Here is a 25183-nt window from a genome sequence, read left to right on the forward strand (position 1 = left end):
TTACGACGAGCTCTTCGTCACCTCCATAAACGAGAAACATGTCCTTTGTCCTTTTCAGGTACTTCAGGATATTCTTGACCGCTGTCCAGTGTTCCTTGCCGGGATTACTTTGGTACCTTCCTACCAAACTTACGGCAAGGTTTACATCAGGTCTGGTACACAGCATGGCATACATAATAGAACCTATGGCTGAGGCATAGGGGATGATACTCATCTCTTCTATCTCTTCTGCCGTGGTCGGGCATTGAGCTGAACTCAATCTCACACCTTGCAAAACAGGCAAGAACCCTTTCTTGGACTGATCCATTTTGAACTTCTTCAAAATCTTATCAAGGTATGTGCTTTGTGAAAGACCTATGAGGCGTCTTGATCTATCTCTATAGATCTTGATGCCTAATATATAAGCAGCTTCTCCAAGGTCCTTCATTGAAAAACTCTTATTCAAGTAGGCCTTGATGCTGTCCAATAGTTCTATATCATTTCCCATCAAAAGTATGTCATCTACATATAGTATGAGAAATGCTACAGAGCTCCCACTCACTTTCTTGTAAACGCAGGCTTCTCCATAAGTCTGCGTAAACCCAAACGCTTTGATCATCTCATCAAAGCGAATGTTCCAACTCCGAGATGCTTGCACCAGCCCATAAATCGAGCGTTGGAGCTTGCACACCTTGTCAGCATTCTTAGGATTGACAAAACCTTCCGGCTGCATCATATACAACTCTTCCTTGAACTTTAGCTTCGCTACCGGTGAGAAAGTCTCATCGTAGTCAATTCCTTGAACTTGTCGATAACCCTTAGCGACAAGCCGAGCTTTATAGATGGTCACATTACCATCCGCGTCTGTCTTCTTCTTGAAGATCCATTTATTTTCTATGGCTCGCCGTTCAACGGGCAAGTCAGTCAAAGTCCATACTTTGTTTTCATACATGGATCCTATCTCGGATTTCATGGCTTCCAGCCATTTTTCGGAATCCGGGCCCGCCATCGCTTCTTCATAGTTCGTAGGTTCACTGTTGTCTAACAACATGATTTCCAAGACAGGGTTGCCGTACCACTCTGGTGCGGAACGTGTCCTTGTGGACCTTCGAATTTCAGTAGGAGCTTGATCAGAAGTATCTTGATCATCATCAATAACTTCCTCTCTAGTCGGTGCAGGCACCTCAGGAACATTTTCTTGAGTTGCGCCATTTACCGGTTCAAGAGGCAATACTTCATCAAGTTCTACTTTCCTCCCACTTACTTCTTTCGAGAGAAACTCTTTCTCTAGAAAGGATCCATTCCTGGCAACAAAGATCTTGCCTTCGGATCTGAGGTAGAAGGTATACCCATAAGTTTCTTTAGGGTATCCTATGAAGACGCATTTTTCCGACATGGATTCGAGCTTTTCAGGTTGAAGTTTCTTGACATAAGCATCGCATCCCCAAACTTTTAGAAATGACAGCTTAGGTTTCTTCCCAAACCATAATTCATACGGTGTCGTCTCAACGGATTTCGACGGAGCCCTATTTAAAGTGAATGCGGCAGTCTCTAAAGCATAGCCCCAAAAAGATAGCGGTAAATCGGCAAGAGACATCATAGATCGCACCATATCTAATAGAGTGCGATTACGACGTTCGGACACACCGTTACGCTGAGGTGTTCCAGGCGGCGTGAGTTGTGAAACTATTCCACATTTTCTTAAGTGCGTGCCAAATTCGTGACTCAAGTATTCTCCTCCACGATCTGATCGTAGAAACTTGATTTTCCTGTCACGTTGATTCTCAACCTCACTCTGAAATTATTTGAACTTTTCAAAGGTTTCAGATTTGTGTTTCATTAAGTAGACATACCCATATCTACTCAAGTCATCAGTGAGGGTGAGAACATAACGATAGCCTCCGCGAGCCTCAACACTCATTGGACCGCACACATCAGTATGTATGATTTCCAATAAGTTGGTTGCTCGCTCCATTGTTCCTGAGAACGGAGACTTGGTCATTTTTCCCATGAGGCATGGTTCGCACGTGTCAAATGATTCATAATCAAGAGACTCTAAAAGTCCATCTGCATGGAACTTCTTCATGCGTTTGACACCTATGTGACCAAGGCGGCAGTGCCACAAGTATGTGGGACTATCATTATCAACCTTACATCTTTTGGTACTCACACTATGAACATGTGTAGTAATACGCTCGAGATTCATTAAGAATAAACCATTGACTACCGGAGCATGACCATAAAACATATCTCTCATATAAATAGAACAACCATTATTCTCAGATTTAAATGAGTAGCCATCTCGTATTAAACGAGATCCTGATACAATGTTCATGCTCAGACATGGCACTAAATAACAATTATTGAGGTTTATAACTAATCCCGTAGGTAAATGTAGAGGTAGCGTGCCGACGGCGATCACATCGACCTTGGAACCATTCCCGACGCGCATCGTCACCTCGTCCCTTTCCAGTTTCCGTTTATTCCGCAGCTCCTGTGGTGAGTTACAAATATGAGCAACGGCACCGGTATCAAATACCCAGGAGTTACTACGAGTACTGGTAAGGTACACATCAATTACATGTATATCAAATATACCTTTGGTGTTGCCGGCCTTCTTGTCCGCTAAGTATTTGGGGCAGTTCCGCTTCCAGTGACCCTTCCCTTTGCAATAAAAGCACTCTGTCTCAAGCTTGGGTCCATTCTTTGACTTCTTCCCGACAGCTTGCTTGCCGGGCGCAGCAACTTCCTTGCCGTCCTTTTTGAAGTTCTTTTTACCCTTGCCCTTCTTGAACTTAGTGGTTTTATTCATCATCAACACTTGATGTTCCTTCCTGACTTCTACCTCTGCTGATTTCAGCATAGCAAATACTTCAGGAATGGTCTTTACCATCCCCTGCATATTGAAGTTCATCACAAAGCTCTTGTAGCTTGGTGGAAGCGACTGGAGGATTCTGTCAATGACCGCGTCATCCGGGAGATTAACTCCCAGCTGAGTCAAGCGGTTATGTAACCCAGACATAGTGAGTATGTGCTCACTGACAGAACTATTTTCCTCCATCTTACAGCTGAAGAACTTATCGGAGACTTCATATCTCTCGATCCGGGCATGAGCTTGAAAAACCATTTTTAGCTCTTCGAACATCTCATATGCTCCATGTCTCTCAAAACGCTTTTGGAGCCCCGGTTCTAAGCTGTAAAGCATGCCGCACTGAACGAGGGAGTAGTCATCAGTACGTGTCTGCCAAGCGTTCATAGCGTCTTGGTTCTGTGGGACGGGTGGATCACCTAGCGGTGCTTGTAGGACATAATCTTTCTTGGCAGCTATGAGGATGATCCTCAGGTTCCGGAGCCAGTCCGTATAGTTGCTGCCATTGTCTTTCAGCTTGGTTTTCTCTAGGAACGCGTTGAAATTGAATACAACGTTGGCCATTTGATCTACAGGACATATTGTAAAGATTTTAGACTAAGTTCATGATAATTAAGTTCATCTAATCAAATTATTAATGAACTCCCACTCAGATTAGACATCCCTCTAGTCATCTAAGTGTTACATGATCCAAGTCAACTAAGCCGTGTCCGATTAACACGTGAGACGGACTAGTCATCGTCGGTGAACATCTCCATGTTGATCGTATCTTCCATACGACTCGTGTTCGACCTTTCGGTCTCTGTGTTCCGAGGCCATGTCTTCACATGCTAGGCTCGTCAAGTTAACCCTAAGTGTTTTTGCATGTGTAAAACTTCTTACACCCGTTGTATGTGAACGAAAGGATCTATCACACCCGATTAACACGTGGTGCTTCGAATCGACGAACTGTAGCAACGGTGCACAGTTAGGGGAGAACACTTCTTGAAATTGTTGTAAGGGATCATCTTATTTACTACCGTCGTTTTAAGTAAACAAGATGCAAAACATGATAAACATCACATGTAATCAAATAATAATAGTGACATGATATGGCCAATATCACATAGCTCCTTTGATCTCCATCTTGGGGCTCCATGATCATCCTTGTAGATCGTCATACTCATCGACATGTAAGTCGTGATTCCTTGTACAAGAACATGATCAATCTCATACATCACATATATCATTCATCACATCCTTTTGGCCATATCACATCACATAGCATACCCTGCAAAAACAAGTTAGACGTCCTCTAATTGTTGTTTGCATGTTTTATGTGGCTGCTATGGTTTTCTAGCAAGAACGTTTCTTACCTACGCAATGACCACAACGTGATATGCCAATTGCTATTTACCCTTCATAAGGACCCTTTTCATCGAATCCGATCCGACTAAAGTAGGAGAGACAGACACCCGCTAGCCACCTTATGCAACTAGTGCATGTCAGTCGGTGGAACCTGTCTCACGTAAGAGTACGTGTAAGGTCGGTCCGGGCCGCTTCATCCCACGATGTCGCCGAATCAAGATAAGACTAGTAACGGCAAGCATATTGAACAAAATCAACGCCCACAACTACTTTGTGTTCTACTCGTGCAAGAGAACTACGCATAGACCTAGCTCATGATGCCACTGTTGGGGAACGTTGCAGAAAACAAAAATTTTCCTACGGTTTCACCAAGATCCATCTAGGAGTTCATCTAGCAACGAGTGATTAGATGCATCTACGTACCTTGTAGATCGCGAGCGGAAGCGTTCAAAGAACGGGGATGATGTAGTCGAACACAACGTGATTCAAATCACCGATGATCTTAGCACCGAACGGACGGTGCCTCCGCGTTCAACACACGTACAGAACGGATGACGTCTCCTCCTTTCTTGATCCAGCAAGGGGGGAAGAGAGGTTGATGAAGATCCAGCAACACGACGGCGTGGTGGTGGATGCAGGGCGTCACAGTAGCAGGGCTTCGCCTATACTACGAGAGAGAGAGACGTAACGGGGAGAGAGGAAGCACCAAAGGCTGAGGTATGAAATCCCTCCTCTCCCCCACTATATATAGGAGGGCCAAGGGGGGGTGGTGCGCAGCCTAGGAGATCCAATCTCCTAGGTGCGGCGGCCAGGGGAGGGTTTCCCTCCCCCCCAAGGCACCTCGGGGTGCCTTCCACCACTTGGACTCCTCCGTGGTGGAAACCCTAGGCGCATGGGCCTAGTAGGGCTGGTGCCCTTGGCCCATATAGGCCAAGGCGCACCCCCTACAGCCCATGTGGCCCCCCGGGACCCCTCCGGTGGTCCCGGTACAATACCGATAACCCCGAAACTTGTCCCGATGGCCGAAACAGCACTTCCTATATATAATTCTTTACCTCCGGACCATTCCGGAACTCCTCGTGACGTCCGGGATCTCATCCGGGACTCCGAACAACATTCGGATTACTGCATATACATATCTTCATAACCCTAGCGTCACCGAACCTTAAGTGTGTAGATCCTACGGGTTTGGGAGACAAGCAGACATGACCGAGACGACTCTCCGGTCAATAACCAACAGCGGGATCTGGATACCCATGATGGCTCCCACATGCTCCACGATGATCTCATCGGATGAACCACGATGTCGAGGATTAATCAACCCCGTACACAATTCCCTTTGTCAATCGGTATGTTACTTGCCCGAGACTCGATCGTCGGTATCCCAATACCTTGTTCAATCTCGTTACCGGCAAGTCACTTTACTCGTACCGTAATGCATGATCCCGTGACCAACCACTTGGTCACCTTGAGCTCATAATGATGATGCATTACCGAGTGGGCCCAGTGATACCTCTCCGTTATATGGAGTGACAAATCCCAGTCTCGATCCGTGTCAACCCAACAGACACTTTCGGAGATACCTGTAATGCACCTTTATAGTCACCCAGTTACGTTGTGACGTTTGATACACCCAAAGCACTCCTACGGTATCCGGGAGTTACACGATCTCATGGTCAAAGGAAAAGATACTTGACATTGGAAAAGCTCTAGCAAACGAACTACACGATCTTTGTGCTATGCTTAGGATTGGGTCTTGTCCATCACATCATTCTCCTAATGATGTGATCCCGTTATCAATGACATCCAATGTCCATAGCCAGGAAACCATGACTATCTGTTGATCAACGAGCTAGTCAACTAGAGGCTTACCGGGGACATATTATGGTCTATGTATTCACACGTGTATTACGATTTCCGGATAATACAGTTATAGCATGAATAAAGACAATTATCATGAACAAAGAAATGTAATAATAATACTTCTATTATTGCCTCTAGGGTATATTTCCAACACGAACATGGGTATCGTCGGGGCCCTCCCGCCAGAGCCAGACACAAGCGGCCCCCAGGAATAGACCAACAATAGCGTACAATGAATGAACTGGCTGGATTGATCGGAATTGATCAATTATCTACAACTGGCTGGAGTAATTCGGATCGACGCTCTAAGATCAAGGTTAACCTCTTTTCTATATGTACTTATTCTATTTTTTTTGTGTGAATCTATTCTCTAGTTCCTAAGTTTGGATTGTTTACAAAAATAGTTTGTCGATTGGAGTCGATATTCAGAATTGTTTTCGATATCTGAATCATCAAACATGATCAGTGTTTTAAAAACTAGCACTAATCATATATAATTTTGAGATGACACCAACATTATAGACTTGTAATGATTGTTGACAGCTGTCCACTAAAACCGAATTTGCTCCATTTGGATTAATATTTATTCAGATATCATCAAACAATGTTGTTGGACCAGAATTTTCTGATTTTAATTTCTAACAAAAATGAATTGTCAGATTTTAGTAAATTTATGTTTGCAAGAACTAGTCTATTTCTATGGAGAACCAATTTTGAACATAACATGAAAGTTGTAGATAATTTCCTGCTTGATTTGGTAAGTTTGACATGATTCAGAGTTCAAATTGAAGGGGCGAGGATATATTTTGGTTTCTTGTTGTGGGCTGTAGCTATACACTTGTATATTTACATCCTAAAACCAACGAGCTAAATTTAAGAGATATTTACACAGGTATTTGATGTCAAAACACGACACTAGGACATTGATTATTATTTTTACGTTTGTATTAAAAGGCCCCAGCTCCTAGCTCCGCCCCGGCCCCCGAAATCTCAGGACCGGCCCTCACCAGCGCCGCCAGCCGGGATCCCAGCGATAGATCCGGCCGGCACGCATCCATCCGGCGCCAACACCGCAGCACGCAGCCGCTCACGCCCTCCCGCATGCAGCCCTCCACGCCACCGCCGCGACCTCAAGCGTTGCCGCCTGCCGCCGCCGCGCCACGCTCAGCGTCGCACCTTGGCCGAGCCAGATCGACCCGCGTCGACCTCACCAGGCGAGGAGGAGAAGGCTCCCCGCCGCCGCTCACACCAGGCAGGCTTTGCCCGCAGGCGCGCCCGGGCAGCGGCGAGGGAAGAGGAGGAGGAGAGGGGGCGGGGGCCGGCGGCGGCGAGAAGCCTCCTCTGTCGCCTGCGGGAGCGCCAGAGGAGGGTTAGGTCGCCCGTGGGAGTGTCATTTCTGAAGGTAATTTAGCATTGACATGCAAGTATTTCACCTCTTGAATGGTTCTTGTTTTGATAATGGTTCTTGTTTTGATACACGCTGCTGCAGGTATCCACGGAGAGTATCAAAAATTTTAATGCAATGGCGTGCTACATGTTCCACCGTCCTGAAGACGTCAGATGGTTTAAGGCGATCATTTCGGTGTCTATCGATATATTCTATCACTTTCCCATCATCAATGGTAGTAACGCCATCATTTCTACAGCCTGTTGAGCTCTGGACAAAACATGGCCGACGTGGGCGGATCAAAGAGACTGTCGGCACTCATAGTGTGTTGTCTAATCCGGCCTATGCATGGGTTCAGTTCGATCCAGTTTTCTGTGTTCTGAACTCTTTGTTGTTCTTTGCTGCCAGGTTCTATGAAATGCATATTCAACAGCAGCGTTCAGCAGCACGATACCGTATGCATGAGCTTGTTCAAACGAGCTTTCCCCAAATTAAATTGAGTAAATTGGCCAGAACAACTCTATCAGATATAAAAATACTTATAGACGTTTACCAGCCGTACTGTCAACACCTCTGTGTGATGCAGCCGGTTGCCACCATTGGACCATGTGATGCCCAATGAATCCCAACATCTTCGGCTGAAGGGGCACTTAAAAAATAAGTGCTCCACCGTTCCTCAGTCCCCGGTGTACGAAAAGCGTAGTCAACCCCATCGCTCACATTAGTGTCTTTCATGCATGTTTTTCGTATTGATTCTGTCGGCCAACAGGAGCCAAGTGAATACTCCCTCTTTCAGTTTACAGGGTGTGCGCGTACCCCTAGATCGTCAATTTGACCCACCTAATACAAGTTATATATTACAACAAATATACCAATATAAACTTCAGATGTTCTATTTTCAGAAGGTATAATTTTTGTGTTATATAGTTTATATTAGGGTGATAAAATTGGCAACCTAGGTATATGCGTAGGACTTGTAAACTGACTTGTTCTGAAAATAGAACATCTGAAGTTTATATTGGTATTTTTTTTTAGGATCAACTACTGCCGCTTTATTGACTAATTAAAAGAAATTTGGAATCTCGTCCGACACAATGCCCAGAATACAATCTGGGGGAACGGCAAACCAAACCTTACACAGTCTATCACTTAACCCTACTTTAGCTAACTTATCCGCGGCAGCATTAGCACTACGCCTTACGCAAGACACTTTCACTTCTTGGAACATTTTCATCCTCTCCTTGATCTCCTCCACCAGAGGTCCAACTGCAGAGAGAGTTTTCTCTTGCGCACACAACATCTTTGCTAGATTAGCACAGTCCGTCTCCAACAGCAGCTTGGGTGTGTTGAGTTCGGCCGCCACCTGTAAAGCTCGTTTGCAGGCATAAATTTCAGCAACCTCCGGATCGGCGATTCCATCAAAGAGATGACAAGTAGCAGCTCTAAAAGCTCCTGAATGATCCCGTAGGACAGCACCTACACCACACATTGCTCCTTGTTTGTAATAAATAGCTCCATCAAAATTTGCCTTAACCCAACCCTCCTCCAGTGGCACCCATCTTTCCTTGATCTCCGGCTTCTGCAGCTTTTCTTTCCCTCCATGAAACGCCTTCCATTCATTGACATACATCAACACCGAGTTTATTATTTCATGTGGTTCAGAGATCTTCTTCCCTTGTGGTGTTTCATTCCGGGCTAGCCAAAGTCCATATGTTGCTTGAACCATTAGCTCCTTCTCCTCCTGTGCATCAGCGAACCAACCCAACAGCCATCTCGCCACTGTGCTAATCGACGTGGACCGGTGGGATCGCCACCGGAATTCCCTTTTCCGAGCGTAGTTGCCTCCAGAATAGCACCGAGTGTGGGCAGCTCCAAAATCTGTGGAAGATCGTCTCCTCCCTGCCGCACACTGGACAGAAAATGCCGGGTTTGATCCGACGTCTATGCAACTCCGAACCAATAGCCAGCCCATTCATAATCAGCCTCCAAACATGAATTTTTGCCTTGTTCGGAGCACTTGTATCTCATAGCCCGAGCCATCCTTTGTGTCGCGCCACGGAAAGTGACGATTCTGGCTGTCCAGATTTCACCCTATTCATGGCCATCTTCAGGTGATAAGCAGACCGGACCGTAAAATGTCCGTTCTTAGTATGATTCCATGCTAAATAATCATCCATCTCCGGACCACCAATCACTATTTGCTTAATATCCGTGGCATCATCAGCGGAAAACATGCTGTCAATTATGTGTGTATCCCAAGCTCTCCCAGACTGCAGCATCAAATCACGAACCTTGGTTACCCCATGCACGTAATCTGCACCCAGTGGTGTCAGACTTCCTTGTCTTGGGATCCATGGGTCATGGTGAATATTTACACTTGCTCCACTGCCAATGCGCCAAATAGCCCCTTGTCGTAGAAGTTCACGTCCATGAATAATGCTTCTAAAAGTGTATGAACCACCAGATGGGCACGTTGCATTCATTATTGAACCATCAGGGAAATACCTAGCCTTAAGAACCCTTGCACATAAAGACTCCGGGTGTTGGGCAATCCTCCAAGCCTGCTTGGCCAGTAAAGCTTGATTAAACGCTTCTGGATCTCTAAAACCCATCCCACCATCTCGCTTCGCTATGCACATTTTGTCCCACGCTATCCAATGCACTTTCCGCTCACCAGTCGTTGACCCCCACCAGAATTTCGAAGAGATAGAAGTCAGGTTCCGGCACATCTTCTTCGTGAGGTGAAAACAACTCATAGTGAATGTAGGTGTAGCTTGTAAAACAGATTTAACTTGCATTTCTCTAGCTGCTTTAGATAGCCCCTGGCCCTTCAATCCTGTAACTTTACCTTTCGCAGTCTCTGTCACATATTTAAAGGTCCCTTCCTTCGATCTCCCAACAACTGTAGGCAGCCCCAAGTACCTCTCCGATAGGGCCTCTGTTGGAACACCTAAATCTTGCTTCAATACCACCTTGTCATCGTCCGGACAGCCCTTCCCAAAGAAAATTGATGACTTCTGCAAGTTGACTTTCTGACCCGAAGCCACTTCATATCTTGTGAGAATGTCTTTGAGTACTTGGAAACTTCCCTCTGTTCCTTGAAGAAACACTATACTGTCATCTGCAAACAACAGGTGTGTCACTTGGGGGCCAGTGCACCCAAACGAGACCCTTTTATCAAATCATCCTCTTGTGCTCTTTTTAATAATGCAGAGAAGCCCTCAACGCAAAACAGGAATAAATATGGAGACAAAGGATCACCCTGTCGGAGCCCTCTAGATGGCGTGAAAGACGTTGACATGCCCCCATTTAACTTAACCCTGAAATTTGCAGACGTCACACATCGCATAATCATGGAAATCCACCCCGGCTCAAAACCAAACTTTGACAACATCTGCTCCAGAAAAATCCATTCCACTTTATTGTACGCCTTCATCATGTAAAGTTTGACCGCGCACAAAGGTTTCTTGTGTTTCCTGGTTCGTATAGCATGCACACACTCATATGCCACCAAGACATTATCCGTGATGAGCCTTCCAGGTACGAAAGCACTTTGCTCTTCAGATATCAGCACGGGCAAGATTACCTTCAACCTGTTAGCAAGGACTTTTGATGCAATTTTATAAAGTACATTACATAAACTTATCGGTCTGAACTGGGAAAGCACTCCGGTGAGTTGACTTTAGGAATCATGACTATTACTATTGCATTAAACGCGTCAGGCCCGGCCACACCGCCCAAAAAAATCTCTCACATCCCTACACACATCGTCCTTGACCAACGACCAGTGTAATTGGTAGAAGAGTGCTGGCAGCCCATCCGGGCCAGGAGCTTTAGTAGGCCCCATTTGAAACAGCACAGCTTCTATTTCCATGTCAGACACAGGCGCACACAACTTGCCATTCATCTCCTCCGTCACTATTGGAGCAATGCTTTCCAATAGACCATTAGTTCCCGCCGAGCCCTCTGATGTGAACAGCTTGGTATAAAAATTTGCCGCCAACTCTCTCATTTCTTCATCGTGCATTGAGAACGTCGTAATCATGCAGAGGTAGGGGGTGAACCAACTTTACTAGAAAAACGTACCTAGTGCATCCGGATCTAACACGTGGGTTAGCCTGGCCTTTACAGTATGAGGCCAATCAACCTATGAACAAGTTTATGAATGTGTGGCAAGCAGCGCGCATGCCGACCAGAGTGCACCTCTCGCATGTAGCCCTGACGTCTTTATCTCGTGGACCATGCCTTGGGTTTGACCACCCACGCACCGGGTGGCACACGGGAGACCAGGGTGGCGGGCGGCGGGTGGGGCTATCCTGGGAGCGTCCTCGGCCCACGTGTTGGGGATCTTCAAGTGGTTGGCTGACTTGTTTATTCGGTTATTCAAGTGCGTCGGGCAATTGCCCGGGAAACGCTTGGGGCGTGTTTGGTTGTCGTTTGCTACAGTTCCAGCATTGCATACATTTCTCAACCCAGTCTGGTTGAGCAAAAACAGACCCTAATACGCCATCTGCAAGTTGTTTGGTTGCCTGCATCTAGTGTCCTTGCATTAGGTAATACGCAAGTGCACTTTGTTTGGTTGCCTGCATTGGCCTAAGCGGCACATGAACACGGCGTTTGGTTGCATACGGCGTACATGTTGTGCTTACCTTGTATCATTGTTGGTAAGCTTACTCACATCTAGCACACCAACGTCACAGCACAACAATGGCGATGAACTGGGCGAAGATGATGAAGTTCTTCAGCTTCAGCCCAAACTAACGATCCACCTTGACACCTCCAACCTTGCCACTATCAACACTACTGCCTCTGTGCTTTCCCAGCCAGTCAGAGTAAGCTTGTTCTGCTGCCTGCCTAGTCTTGAACCCTCTATGGCTGGTGTTGCTATACGATGCCACTTGCGCACTGGCTTGTTCCCATGAACTATAAACCCCTGGAACGATTACCGATGAAAATGGCATACCACTTGCCCTAGCAATGCACAAGAGCAAGAGTTGAAGCAGCAAATCAATGGAGCACATAAGTAGCGAGCAAAGTAGCACACAAACAACAATGGAGCAGAAGAGAAGAAGTAAAGCATGCATGATCATACGGCATAGCAAGTTCTACCTAGCACTACCTTGGTGTTAACCTACCACCACATCCAAAAGAGGGTGTTGTCCTACCACCGCAAGTTCACCATCAGCGTGAGGGATTAGTATATACAACCTCACCAAAATATACTGACCATCAAATAGTTTTTGAGTCCTAGCTACTAAAAATGTACGTCTGCATTGTCATCGTCGTCGCCGTCCCCACCGCCATCACTGTCGGGGATCATCCACGCTCACATGCAGCACTACTCTAGCAGTAGTGCTTGCCCAGCCAGCTCCTGAGCCACAGCACCCTGTGAGCGTTGGCCATGGCAACGAACCCAACAGCCAGGGCCTTGTTGTCAAGCAGGTGGCTGAGAGCTGTCATGAGGGCCTCGTCGCTGAAGCCACCCTGGGTCATGACAGCGTGATACGTCTCCAACGTATCTATAATTTTTTATTGTTCCATGCTATATTATATCATGTTTTAAACATTATTGGGCTTTATTATGCACTTTTATATTATTTTTGGGACTAACCTATTAACCGGAGGCCCAGCCCAGAATTGCTGTTTTTTGCCTATTTTAGGGTTTCACAAGAAAAGAATATCAAACGGAGTCCAAACAGAATGAAACCTTCGGGAACGTGATTTTCGGAACGAACATGATCCAGGAGACTTGGACCCTACGTCAAGCAACCAACAGGGAAGCCACGAGGTAGGGGGCGCGCCTACTGATACGTCCATTTTGCATCAGGCTTTTATATTGATATTTATTGCATTATGGGCTGTTATTACACATTATGTCACAATACTTATGCATATTCTCTCTTATTTTACAAGGTTTTACATAAAGAGGGAGAATGCCGGCAGCTGGGATTCTGGACTGGAAAAGGAGCAAATATTATAGACCTATTCTGCACATCTCCAAAAGTCCTGAAACTTCACGGAAGACGTTTTCAGAATATATAAAAAATACTGAGCGTAAGAAGTTCACCAGGGGGGCACACCCTTCCCACGACGGTGGGGGGCGCCCCCTACCCTCCTGGGCAAGCCCCCTACCTCGTGGGCCCCCTGGTGGCCCTCCGATGGCCATCTTCCGCTATATGGAGTCTTTCGATGAGGAAAAAATCATAAGCCATCTTCTCGGACGAAACTCCGCCGCCACGAGGCGGAACCTTGGCGGATCCAATCTAGGGCTCCGACAGAGCTGTTCTGCCGGGGAAACTTCCCTCCGGGAGGGGGAAATCATCGGCATCGTCATCACCAACGCTCCTCTCATCGGGAGAAGGCAATCTCCATCAACATCTTCATTAGCACCATCTCTTCTCAAAACCCTAGTTCATCTCTTGTCTCCAAGTCCGGGATTGGTACTAGTAGGTTGCTAGTAGTGTTAATTACTCCTTGTAGTTTATGCTAGTTGGTTTATTTGGTGGAAGATCATATGTTCAGATCCTATATGCATATTAATATCCCTCTAATTATGAACATGAATATATTTTGTGAGTAGTTACATCTGTTCATGAGGACATGGGAGAAGTCTTGCTATTAGTAGTCATGTGAATTTGGTGTTCGTTCGATATTTTGATGAGATGTATGTTGTCTAGCCTCTAGTGGTGTTATGTGAACGTCGACTACATAACACTTCACCATTATTTGGGCCTAGAGGAAGGCATTGGGAAGTAATAAGAAGATGATGGGTTGCTAGAGTGACAGAAGCTTAAACCCTAGTTTATGCATTGCTTCGTAAGGGGCTGATTTGGATCCATATGTTTCATGCTATGGTTAGGTTTACCTTAATACTTTTGTTGTAGTTGCGGATGCTTGCAATAGAGGTTAATCATAAGTGGGATGCTTGTCCAAGTAAGGATAGTACCCAAGCACTGGTCCACCCACATATCAAATTATCAAAGTACCAAACGCGAATTATATGAACGTGATGAAAACTAGCTTGACGATATTCCCATGTGTCCTCGGGAGCGCTTTTCTCTATATAAGAGTTTGTCCAGGCTTGTCCTTTGCTACAAAAAGGATTGGGCCACCTTGCTGCACTTTATTTACTTTTGTTACTTGTTGCTCGTTACAAATTATCCTATCACAAAACTATCTGTTACCACTTATTTCAGTACTTGCAGAGAATACCTTGCTGGAAACCGCTTATCATTTCCTTTTACTCCTCGTTGGGTTCGACACTCTTACTTATCGAAAGGACTACGATAGATCCCCTATACTTGTGGGTCATCAAGACTCTTTTCTGGCGCCGTTGCCGGGGAGTGAAGCGCCTTTGGTAGGTGGAATTTGGTAAGGAAAAATTTATATAGTGTGCTGAAATTTGCTGTCACTTGTTACTATGGAAAGTGATCCTCTGAGGGGCTTGTTCGGGGTATCTTCACCCCGACCAGTAGAGCAAAGAGTTGCTCCTCAACCTACTAAAAATGAAAATGTTCCCTTTGAAATTCCTTCGGGTATGATAGAAAAACTGCTAGCTAATCCTTTTGCAGGAGACGGAACAACGCATCTTGATGAGCACCTAATATATGTGGATGAAGATTGTGGATTGTTTAAGCTTGCAGGTGTACCCGGATGAAAGATCGTGGATGTCGCCTAGAGGGGGGTGAATAGGCATTTTAAAATAATTACGATTTAGGCTAGAACAAATGCGGAATAAACCTAGCGGTTAATTTGTCAAGCACAAAACCTAAAACAACTAGGCTCACCTATGTGCACCAACAACTTATGCTAAGCAAGATAAGCAACTATGTGATAGCAAGATATATGACAAGAAACAATATGGCTATCACAAAGTAAAGTGCATAAGTAAAGAGCTCGGGTACGAGATAACCGAGGCACGCGGAGACGATGATGTATCCCGAAGTTCACACCCTTGCGGATGCTAATCTCCGTTTGGAGCGGTGTGGAGGCACAATGCTCCCCAAGAAGCCACTAGGGCCACCGTAATCTCCTCACGCCCTCGCACAATGCAAGATGCCGTGATTCCACTAAGGGACCCTTGAGGGCGGTCACCGAACCCGTACAAATGGCAACCCTTGGGGGCGGTCACCGAACCCGTACACTTTGGCAACCCTTGGGGGCGGCCATCGGTACCCGTCAAATCGCTCGGGGCGATCTCCACAACCTAATTGGAGACCCCGACGCTTGCCCGGAGCTTTACACCACAATGATTGAGCTCCGAACAACACCAACCATCTAGGGCGCCAAGGCACCCAAGAGGAACAAGATCTAGGGTTCCCAAACACCCGAGTAATAAGCTTCTCAAACTTCACTTCCACGTATCACCGTGGAGAACTCAAACCGATGCACCAAATGCAATGGCAAGGGCACACGGAGTGCCCAAGTCCTTCTCTCTCAAATCCCACCGGAGCAAGTAATGCTAGGGAGGAAAATGAGAGGAAGAACAAGAAGGAGAACACCAAGAACTCCAAGATCTAGATCCAAGGGGTTCCCCTCACATAGAGGAGAAATGTGGATCTAGATCTCCTCTCTCTTTTCCCTCAAAAACTAGCAAGAATCCATGGAGGGATTGAGAGTTAGCAAGCTCAAAGAAGGTCAACAATGGGGGCAAAAACGAGCTCTAGAGATAAGGTTCATTGGGGAAGAAGACCCCCCTTTTATAGGAGGGGGAAATCCAACCGTTATGTGCTCAGCCCGCACACGAGCGGTACTACCGCTCCTGGTCCCGGTACAATCGGGACTCACAGTATACGTGCAGAACCCTACCAGGCGATACAACCGGGCGACCAGGTGGTAGCACCGGTTGAGAAGAACAACCGGACCAACCGCCCAGCCACCGCTCAACCACCGCATAGGAACAGAAGGGACTCACCCCTGAGTGTGGTAGACGAGCGGTACCGGGCCGGTGCAACCGCATGGCCTTGAGCGCTCGGGCGGCTAAGTCCTGAGCGGTAGAACCGCTCCGGACACCGGTGGTACCGGTATGACCGGACCAACCAGGCCACCACCGCCCGAGTACCGCATCAAAACAGAGGCCTGACCGGTACTTGGGCGGTGCTTGGCCGGAGCAACCGCTCAAGTATTTGCTGAGCAAGTTGGCGGTACCACCGCCCGGAAGCAGCGATACAACGGCTGAGAGCTCCAAGCGGTACTACCGCTCGGGCTCGCGGTACTACCGCTGGGACCAGACAAAAACCACTTCCAAGAAAACAAGAACTGCCATAACTTCTGCATATGAGCTCCGAATTGAGCAAACTCAAGCTTGTTGGAAACAAGACGATGAGTAGCATCAAAACAACGACTGGTTATAGTAAGAAGAGGCAGGGGAGGTATGCCTAACAAATAGAGGAGTGAAACCTCCAACCGAGAAGAACCGGCAAAACCTCCAACATCGAAAACATCATAGAAGATGCATGTGAACTCCGTTTTCGATGAACTTGAGCTTGTCATCAAGATGACCAAAAGCTCTAAGACTCTCAAAGAGAACCAAACAAGAACAAAGAAAGATGATGCAAGGATGCAATGGTTTGAGCTCTCTACGAACGATACGATCAAGCTACTCATCGAGAGCCCCCCTTGATAGTACGGCAATCGATCCTATAACCCGGTCTCCCAACTACCACTATCAGACCGGTAAAATAGAAAACCTATCAAGGGCAAACCTTGTCTTGCACATAGTCCACTTGAGCTAGATGATGACGATCTTGACTCCCTCAAGTTGGACCACCTTTCTTGACTGCATTGGCTCGATGAAGACTAGATGATTGCTCCCCCATACTCCACTATGGGTGAGCCACTCTTCGGCACATCTTCATAAGTCCATTGATATCACAATGGATGCAAGCCTCAAGCACTTGATATCTTTGTGATGCTCCACTTGAACTTGCACACTACAAACTTGATGACGATCCCCACTTGATGTCATCCTCCATGGGTTGTATGAGATCTTCCACTTGACGCAAGACCATGGAAACATACCAAACCCCACAAAGAACTCTCACGTAGACCATGGGTTAGTACACAAAGCGTAATGGACAATTCTTACCATACCATGGGATCACTTGATCCCTCTCAGTACTTCTTCTACGCTTTGTGAGTTGATCAACTTGATTCACTCTTGACTTAGTCTTGATCAACATTGAATCTTTCCAACTCTCTTCATTTGGATGACGTCTTGAAGGTAAACATGAATGATCACACAATCTTCTTCTTAAAGACATGCTTGCAATAAGCTCAACTCACACATGACCAATCTTTGGATAATTCCTTGAAAAGCACTTTGGCCATATCAACTCACACATGACCAATCTTTGGATAATTCCTTGAAAAGCACTTTGGCCATCTCATAAACTCCTCAAAACCAACACATGGACTTCAAGACAATCCTATGGACAAATCCTTCAAATATAACTCAAGGCAACCGTTAGTCCATAGAGATTGTCATTAATTACCAAAACCACACATGGGGGCACCGCATGTCCTTTCACCGGAGATGTTGTTAATAAGAAGGTCTTCCATTTACCTTTGAAGGAAGATGCATTGATATGGTATAGGCTATGTGATGATACGGGGTCATGGAACTACAAACGATTGAAATTGGAATTTCATCAGAAGTTTTATCCTATGCATCTTGTTCATCGTGATTGCAATTATATATATAATTTTTGGCCTCGCGAGGGAGAAAGCATCACTCAAGCTTGGGGGAGGCTTAAATCAATGTTATATTCATGCCCCAATCATGAGCTCTCAAGAGAAATGATTATTCAAAATTTATATGCTTGGCTTTCTGATAACAATTGCACCATGCTCGATACTTCTTGTGCTGGCTCTTTTATGACAGACTATTGAATTCAAATGGGATTTATTGGAAACGCAACTCTGAAGATTGGGACCTCGACGAGGGTAAGGAGTCAGGTATGACACCTAATTTTGATTGTGTTAAATCTTTTATGGATACCGATGTTTTCCGTAAATTTAGCACTAAATATGGACTTGACTCTGAGATAGTAGCTTCTTTCTATGAATCTTGTGCTACTTATATTGATCTCCCCAAGGAGAAGTGGTTTAAATATCATCCTCCCATAGAAGTAAAAGTAGCTGCACCTATTAAAGTTGAAGAAAAGACTGTCACTTATAATGATCCTATTATTCCTACTTCTTATGTTGAGAAACCACCTTTCCCTGTTAGAATAAAGGATCATGCTAAAGCTTCAACTGTAGTTCGTAAAAGCAATATTAGAACTTATTCACCTCCTGAGCAAGTTAAAGTTGAACCTAATATTGCTATTGTTAAAGATCTCTTGGCTGATAATATTGATGGGCATATTATTTATTTCTATGATGAAACTGCTAGAATTGCTAAACCTTGTGCTAAAGATAAACCTAGACCTGTGGTAGGCATGCCTGTTATTTCTGTTAAAATAGGAGATCATTGTTATCATCGCTTAGGTGATATGGGTGCAAGTGCTAGTGCAATACCTATTGGCCTATATAGAGAAATTATGCATGATATTGCACCTGTTGAGTTAGAAGATATTGATGTCACAATTAAACTTGCCAATAGAAATACTATTTCACCAATGGGAATTGTTAGAGATGTTGAAGTCTTGTGTGGGAAAACGAAATATCCTGCTGATTTTCTTGTTCTTGGTTCCCCACAAGATAGCTTTTGTCCCATTATATTTGGTAGACCCTTCTTAAACACTGTTAATGCTAAGATAGATTGCAAAAAGGATGTTGTTACTATCGGTTTAGATGATATGTCTCATGAATTTAATTTCTCTAAATTTAGTAGACAACACCGTGAAGAAGAATTGTCTAATAAAGATGAAATTATTGCTCTTGATTCTGTTGCCGTACCTCCTAGTGATCCTTTAGAACAATATTTGCTAGACCATGAAAATGATATGTTTATGAAGGAAAGAAGGGAAATAGATGAAGTATTCTTTAAACAGGAACCTATTCTGAAACACAATTTGCCTGTTTAAATCCTAGGGGATCCTCCTCCACCCAAGGGTGATCCCGTGTTTGAGCTTAAACTGTTGTCCGATACTCTTAAATATGCTTATCTTGATGAGAAAATGATATATCATGTTAATATTAGTGCTAACCTTTCAGAGCATGAAGAAGAGAGATTATTGAAAACTCTGAAGAAGCACCGTGCTGCTATTGGGTATACTCTTGATGATCTTAAGGGCATTAGCCCGACTCTATGTCAACATAAAATAAATTTGGAAGAAGATGCTAAACCAGTTCGTGATCATCAACGACGGCTGAATCCTAAAATGAAAGAAGTGGTAAGAAAGGAAATACTAAAGCTCCTTGAGGCAGGTATAATTTATCCCGTTGCTGATAGTCAGTGGGTAAGTCCTGTCCATTGTGTTCCTAAGAAGAGAGGTATTACTGTCGTTCCTAATGATAAAGATGAATTGATTCCTCAAAGAATTATTACAGGTTATAGGATGGTAATTGATTTCCGCAAATTAAATAAGGCCACTAAAAAAGATCATTACCCCTTACCTTTTATCGATCAAATGCTAGAAATATTATCCAAACATACACATTTTTGCTTTCTAGATGGTTATTCTGGTTTCTCTCAAATACATGTGTCACCTAAGGATCAATCAAAGACTACTTTTACTTTCCCTTTTGGTACTTTTTCTTATAGACGTATGCCTTTTGGTTTATGCAATGCACCTGCTACCTTTCAAAGATGCATGATGGTTATATTCTTTGACTTTTGTGAAAAGATTTGTGAGGTTTTCATGGACGATTTCTCCGTCTATGGATCTTCTTTTGATGATTGCTTGAGCAACCTTGATCGAGTTTTGCAGAGATGTGAAGAAACTAATCTTGTCTTGAATTGGGAAAAGTGCCACTTTATGGTTAATGAAGGTATTGTCTTGGGGCATAAAGTTTTTGAAAGAGGTATTGAAGTTGATAAAGCCAAGGTTGATGCTATTGAAAAGATGCCATGTCCCAAGGACATCAAAGGTATAAGAAGTTTCCTTGGTCATGCCCGATTTTATAGGGGGTTCATTAAGGACTTCTCAAAAATTTCTCGGCCTCTGACTAATTTATTACAAAAAGATATACCATTTGTCTTTGATGATGATTGTGTAGAAGCATTTGAAATACTTAAGAAAGCATTGATCTCTGTACCTATTGTTCAGCCACCTTATTGGAATTTACCCTTTGAAATTATGTGTGATGCTAGTGATTATGATGTAGGTGTTGTTCTAGGGCAAAGAGTTGATAAGAAATTAAACGTTATTCAATATGCTAGTAAAACTCTAGACAATGCTCAAAGAAATTATGCTACTACTGAAAAAGAATTCTTAGCAGTTGTATTTGCTTGTGATAAGTTCAGACCTTATATTGTTGATTCTAAAGTAACTATTCACACTAATCATGCTGCTATTAAATATCTTATGGAAAAGAAAGATGCTAAACCTAGACTTATTAGATGGGTTCTCTTGCTACAAGAATTTGATTTGCATATTATTGATAGAAAGGGAGCTGAGAACCCCGTTGCAGACAACTTGTCTAGGTTAGAAAATGTTCTTGATGACCCACTACCTATTGATGATAGCTTTCCTGATGAGCAACTAAATGTCATAAATGCTTCTCGTAATACTCCATGGTATGCTGATTATGCTAATTACATTGTTGCTAAATTCATACCACCTAGTTTCACATACCAACAAAAGAAAAAGTTCTTCTATGATTTGAGGCATTATTTTTGGGATGACCCACATCTTTATAAAGAAGGAGTAGATGGTGTTATTAGACGTTGTGTACCTGAGCATGAACAGGAACAGATCATACGCAAGTGTCACTCCGAAGCTTATGGAGGACACCATGCTGGAGATAGAACTGCACATAAGGTATTGCAATCTGATTTTTATTGGCCTACTCTCTTCAAGGATGCTCGTAAGTTTTTCTTATCTTGTGATGAACGTCAAAGAATTGGTAATATTATTAGACATCAAGAAATGCCTATTAACTATTCACTCATTATTGAACCATTTGATGTTTGGGGCTTCGATTATATGGGACCTTTTCCTGCCTCTAATGGTTATACACATATTTTAGTTGCTGTTGATTACGTTACTAAGTGGGTAGAAGCTATTCCAACTAGTAGTGCTGATCATAACACCTCTATTAAGATGCTTAAAGAAGCTATTTTTCCGAGATTTTGAGTCCCTAGATATTTAATGACTAATGGTGGTTCACATTTTATTCATGGTGCTTCCCGTAAAATGCTTGCTAAGTATGATGTTAATCATAGAATTGCATCTCCTTATCACCCACAGTCTAGTGGTCAAGTAGAATTGAGTAATACTGAGCTCAAATTAATTTTGCAAAAGACTGTCAATAGGTCTAGAAAGAATTGGTCCAAGAAACTTGATAATGCATTATGGGCCTATAGAACTGCATATAAAAATCCTATGGGTATGTCTCCGTACAAAATGGTTTATGGAAAAGCATGTCACTTACCTCTCGAACTAGAACGCAAGGCATATTGGGCTATTAAAGAGCTCAACTAAGATTTTAAACTTGCCGGTGAGAAGAGGTTATTTGATATTAGCTCACTTGATGAATGGAGAACCCAAGCTTATGAAAATGCCAAGTTGTTTAAAGAAAAAGTTAAAAGATGGCATGATAAAACGATACAAAAGCGTGGGTTTAATGTAGGTGATTATGTACTGCTATACAACTATCGTTTAAGATTTTTTGCAGGAAAACTTTTCTCTAAATGGAAAGGCCCTTACGTTATCGAGGAGGTCTATCGTTCCGGTGCCATAAAAATCAACAACATCGAAGGCACAAATCCAAAGGTGGTGAACGGTCAAAGAATTAAACATTATATCTCAGGTAATCCTATAAATGTTGAATCCAATGTTATTGAAACCATAACCCCAGAGGAATACATAAGGGACACTTTCCGGGACGTTTCAGACTCCGAAAAGGAATAGGTATGTGGTACGGTAAGTAAACTGACTCCAAAATAGTTTTTAAGGCAATATTTCTCCGTTTTGGAATATTTAGAAACATAGAAAAATAAGAAGCAGTCCGGGAAGGACACAAGGCCTCCACGAGGGTGGAGGGCGGGCCCTACCCTACTGGGCACGCCCCCTACCTCATGGGCACCTCGTGTGCTCTCTGGACTCCGTTTTCTTGCACAATACGTATTTTGGTTGGTAAAAATTCATTATATAATCTCCCAAAGGTTTTGATTCCTGTATCATGCAAATATCCTCTGTTCTTGTTTCGAGCTGTTTTTTTGACAGATCTAGATTATCATGACGTCTCCAAGTGCCCCCAAGGACAAGTTCTTCGAGAAGGTCATCAACCCTTACCTCGCGGAGGTGCAGCGTCACCCTCAAACCATTGAGATGCGTGATGGGTTGCTGCACATCCGCGATGCTGAGGGACCGAAGGGGACCGGAAGCGTGGAGACGAGGCTCGAAGCAATGGAGCAACAAGTTTTCAAGTGCCAGGGGATGGTGGAACGTGGACTTAACTCCAACCACATAATGATCGCGGAGTTCTCCAACAAACACAAGCTGGATGCCGACAACATCAGGGAGACCATCTTCAAGCTTCAGAAGAAAATCGAGCACCTTCAAGCCCAAATCTATGACCTGCAAAACCAAAACTGTGAGTATGAATATAGATTCAAAAGGATGAGTTTGGCTGCAGATTTGAGGATCCCGGAGACTCGATCATCCTTCTATGATGGTGAGCCTATGCCTTGGAAGATGGACTATAAGCCCGCATCATCAACAACACCTCCATCTTCTTCATCAGCAAAGGAGACATAATCACATGGGTATTGGCACTTCCCTTGGCAACTGCCAAGCTTGGGGGAGGTGCCCCGGTATCGTATCACCATCACTTTTATCTTTATTGTTTTTCTTAGTTTGATCCTTTTGGTAATATCTTGATCTAGTACAATAAAGTTTATGGCATGATCTAGTTTCGAGTTTTGCTTTATGATCCCTCTATGTAATAGAGTCCGTGAGCTATATATAATAAAGACTAGTGCTGAATCAAGGGCTTGATTATTCTGCCATGATCTTAAGTGAATAAAAGAAAAGAGAAAAGAATAAAAGGGAAACAAAGAGATCATATGGATCTTATGGAGAGTAATGAGTTCACATAGAAAGAGTATGATGATTAAAAGTTGTTGAGAGTTGACAAACATAGTTTTGGTCATCGTTGCAATTAATAGGAAGTAATAAAGAAAGAGAGGTCTTCACATATAAATATACTATCTTGGACATCTTTCATGATTGTGAGCACTCATTAAAATATGACTTGCTAAAGAGTTGACGTCGGACAAGGAAGACAACGTAATGGGTTATGTTTTCTTACATCTGAGATAAATTATATTGTCATGGATCCTCCAACATGTTGAGCTTGCCTTTCCCCCTCATGCTAGCCAAATTCATCGCACCAAGTAGAGATACTACTTGTGCTTCCAAATACCCTTAAACCAGTTTTGCCATGAGAGTCCACCATACCTACCTATGGATTGAGTAAGATCCTCCAAGTAAGTTGTCATCGGTGCAAGCAATAAAAATTGCTCTCTAAATATGTATGACTTATTAGTGTGGGACAAAATAAGCTTTATACGATCGTGTGATATGGAAGAAATAAAAGCGACAGACTGCATAATAAAGGTCCATATCACAAGTGGCAATATAAAGTGACGTTCTTTCGCATTAAGATTTTGTGCATCCAACCATAAAAGCGCATGAAAACCTCTGCTTCCCTCTGCGAAGGGCCTGTCTTTTACTTTTACCTCCTACCTTGCATAAGAGTCATGGTGATCTTCACCCTTCCTTTTTATATTTTATCCTTTGGCAAGCACAATATGTTGGAAAGATCCTGGTATATATGGCTAATTGGATGTGAGCTTTCATGAACTATTATTATTGACATTACCCTTGAGGTAAAACGTTGGGAGGCAAAACTGTAAGCCCCTATCTTTCTCTGTGTCTGATTAAAACTCCATACCCATAAGTATTGCATGAGTGTTAGCAATTGTGAAAGACTATATGATAGTTGACTATGTGGACTTGCTGAAAAGATCTTATATTGACTCTTTGTATGTTATGATAAATTGCAATTGCTCCAATGACTGAGATTATAGTTTGTTAGTTTTCAATGAAGTTTATGATTCATACTTGAAATTGTGATAGAATTATTACTCTAGCATAAGAAATCATATGACAAGAATTATATAAGTTGCTGCTCTAAGAATGATCATGATGCCCTCATGTCCGTATTTTACTTGTACCGACACCTCTATCTCTAAACATGTGGACATATTTTTCGATTTCGGCTTTCGCTTGAGGACAAGCGAGGTCTAAGCTTGGGGGAGTTGATACGTCCATTTTGCATCATGCTTTTATATTGATATTTATTGCATTATGGGCTGTCATTACACATTATGTCACAATAGTTATGCCTATTCTCTCTTATTTTACAAGGTTTACATAAAGAGGGAGAATGCCAGCAGCTGGGATTCTGGACTGGAAAAGGAGCAAATATTAGAGACCTATTCTGCACAGCTCCAAAAGTCCTGAAACTTCAAGGAAGACGTTTTCAGGATATATAAAAAATACTGAGCGCAAGAAGTTCACTAGGGTGGCCACACCATGCCCACGAGGGTGGGGGCGCCCCCC

Source organism: Triticum urartu, chromosome 1A (assembly GCF_056163025.1).
Source record: "Triticum urartu cultivar PI428250 chromosome 1A, HENAU_Tu73, whole genome shotgun sequence".
In the NCBI taxonomy this organism is placed as follows: Eukaryota; Viridiplantae; Streptophyta; class Magnoliopsida; order Poales; family Poaceae; genus Triticum; species Triticum urartu.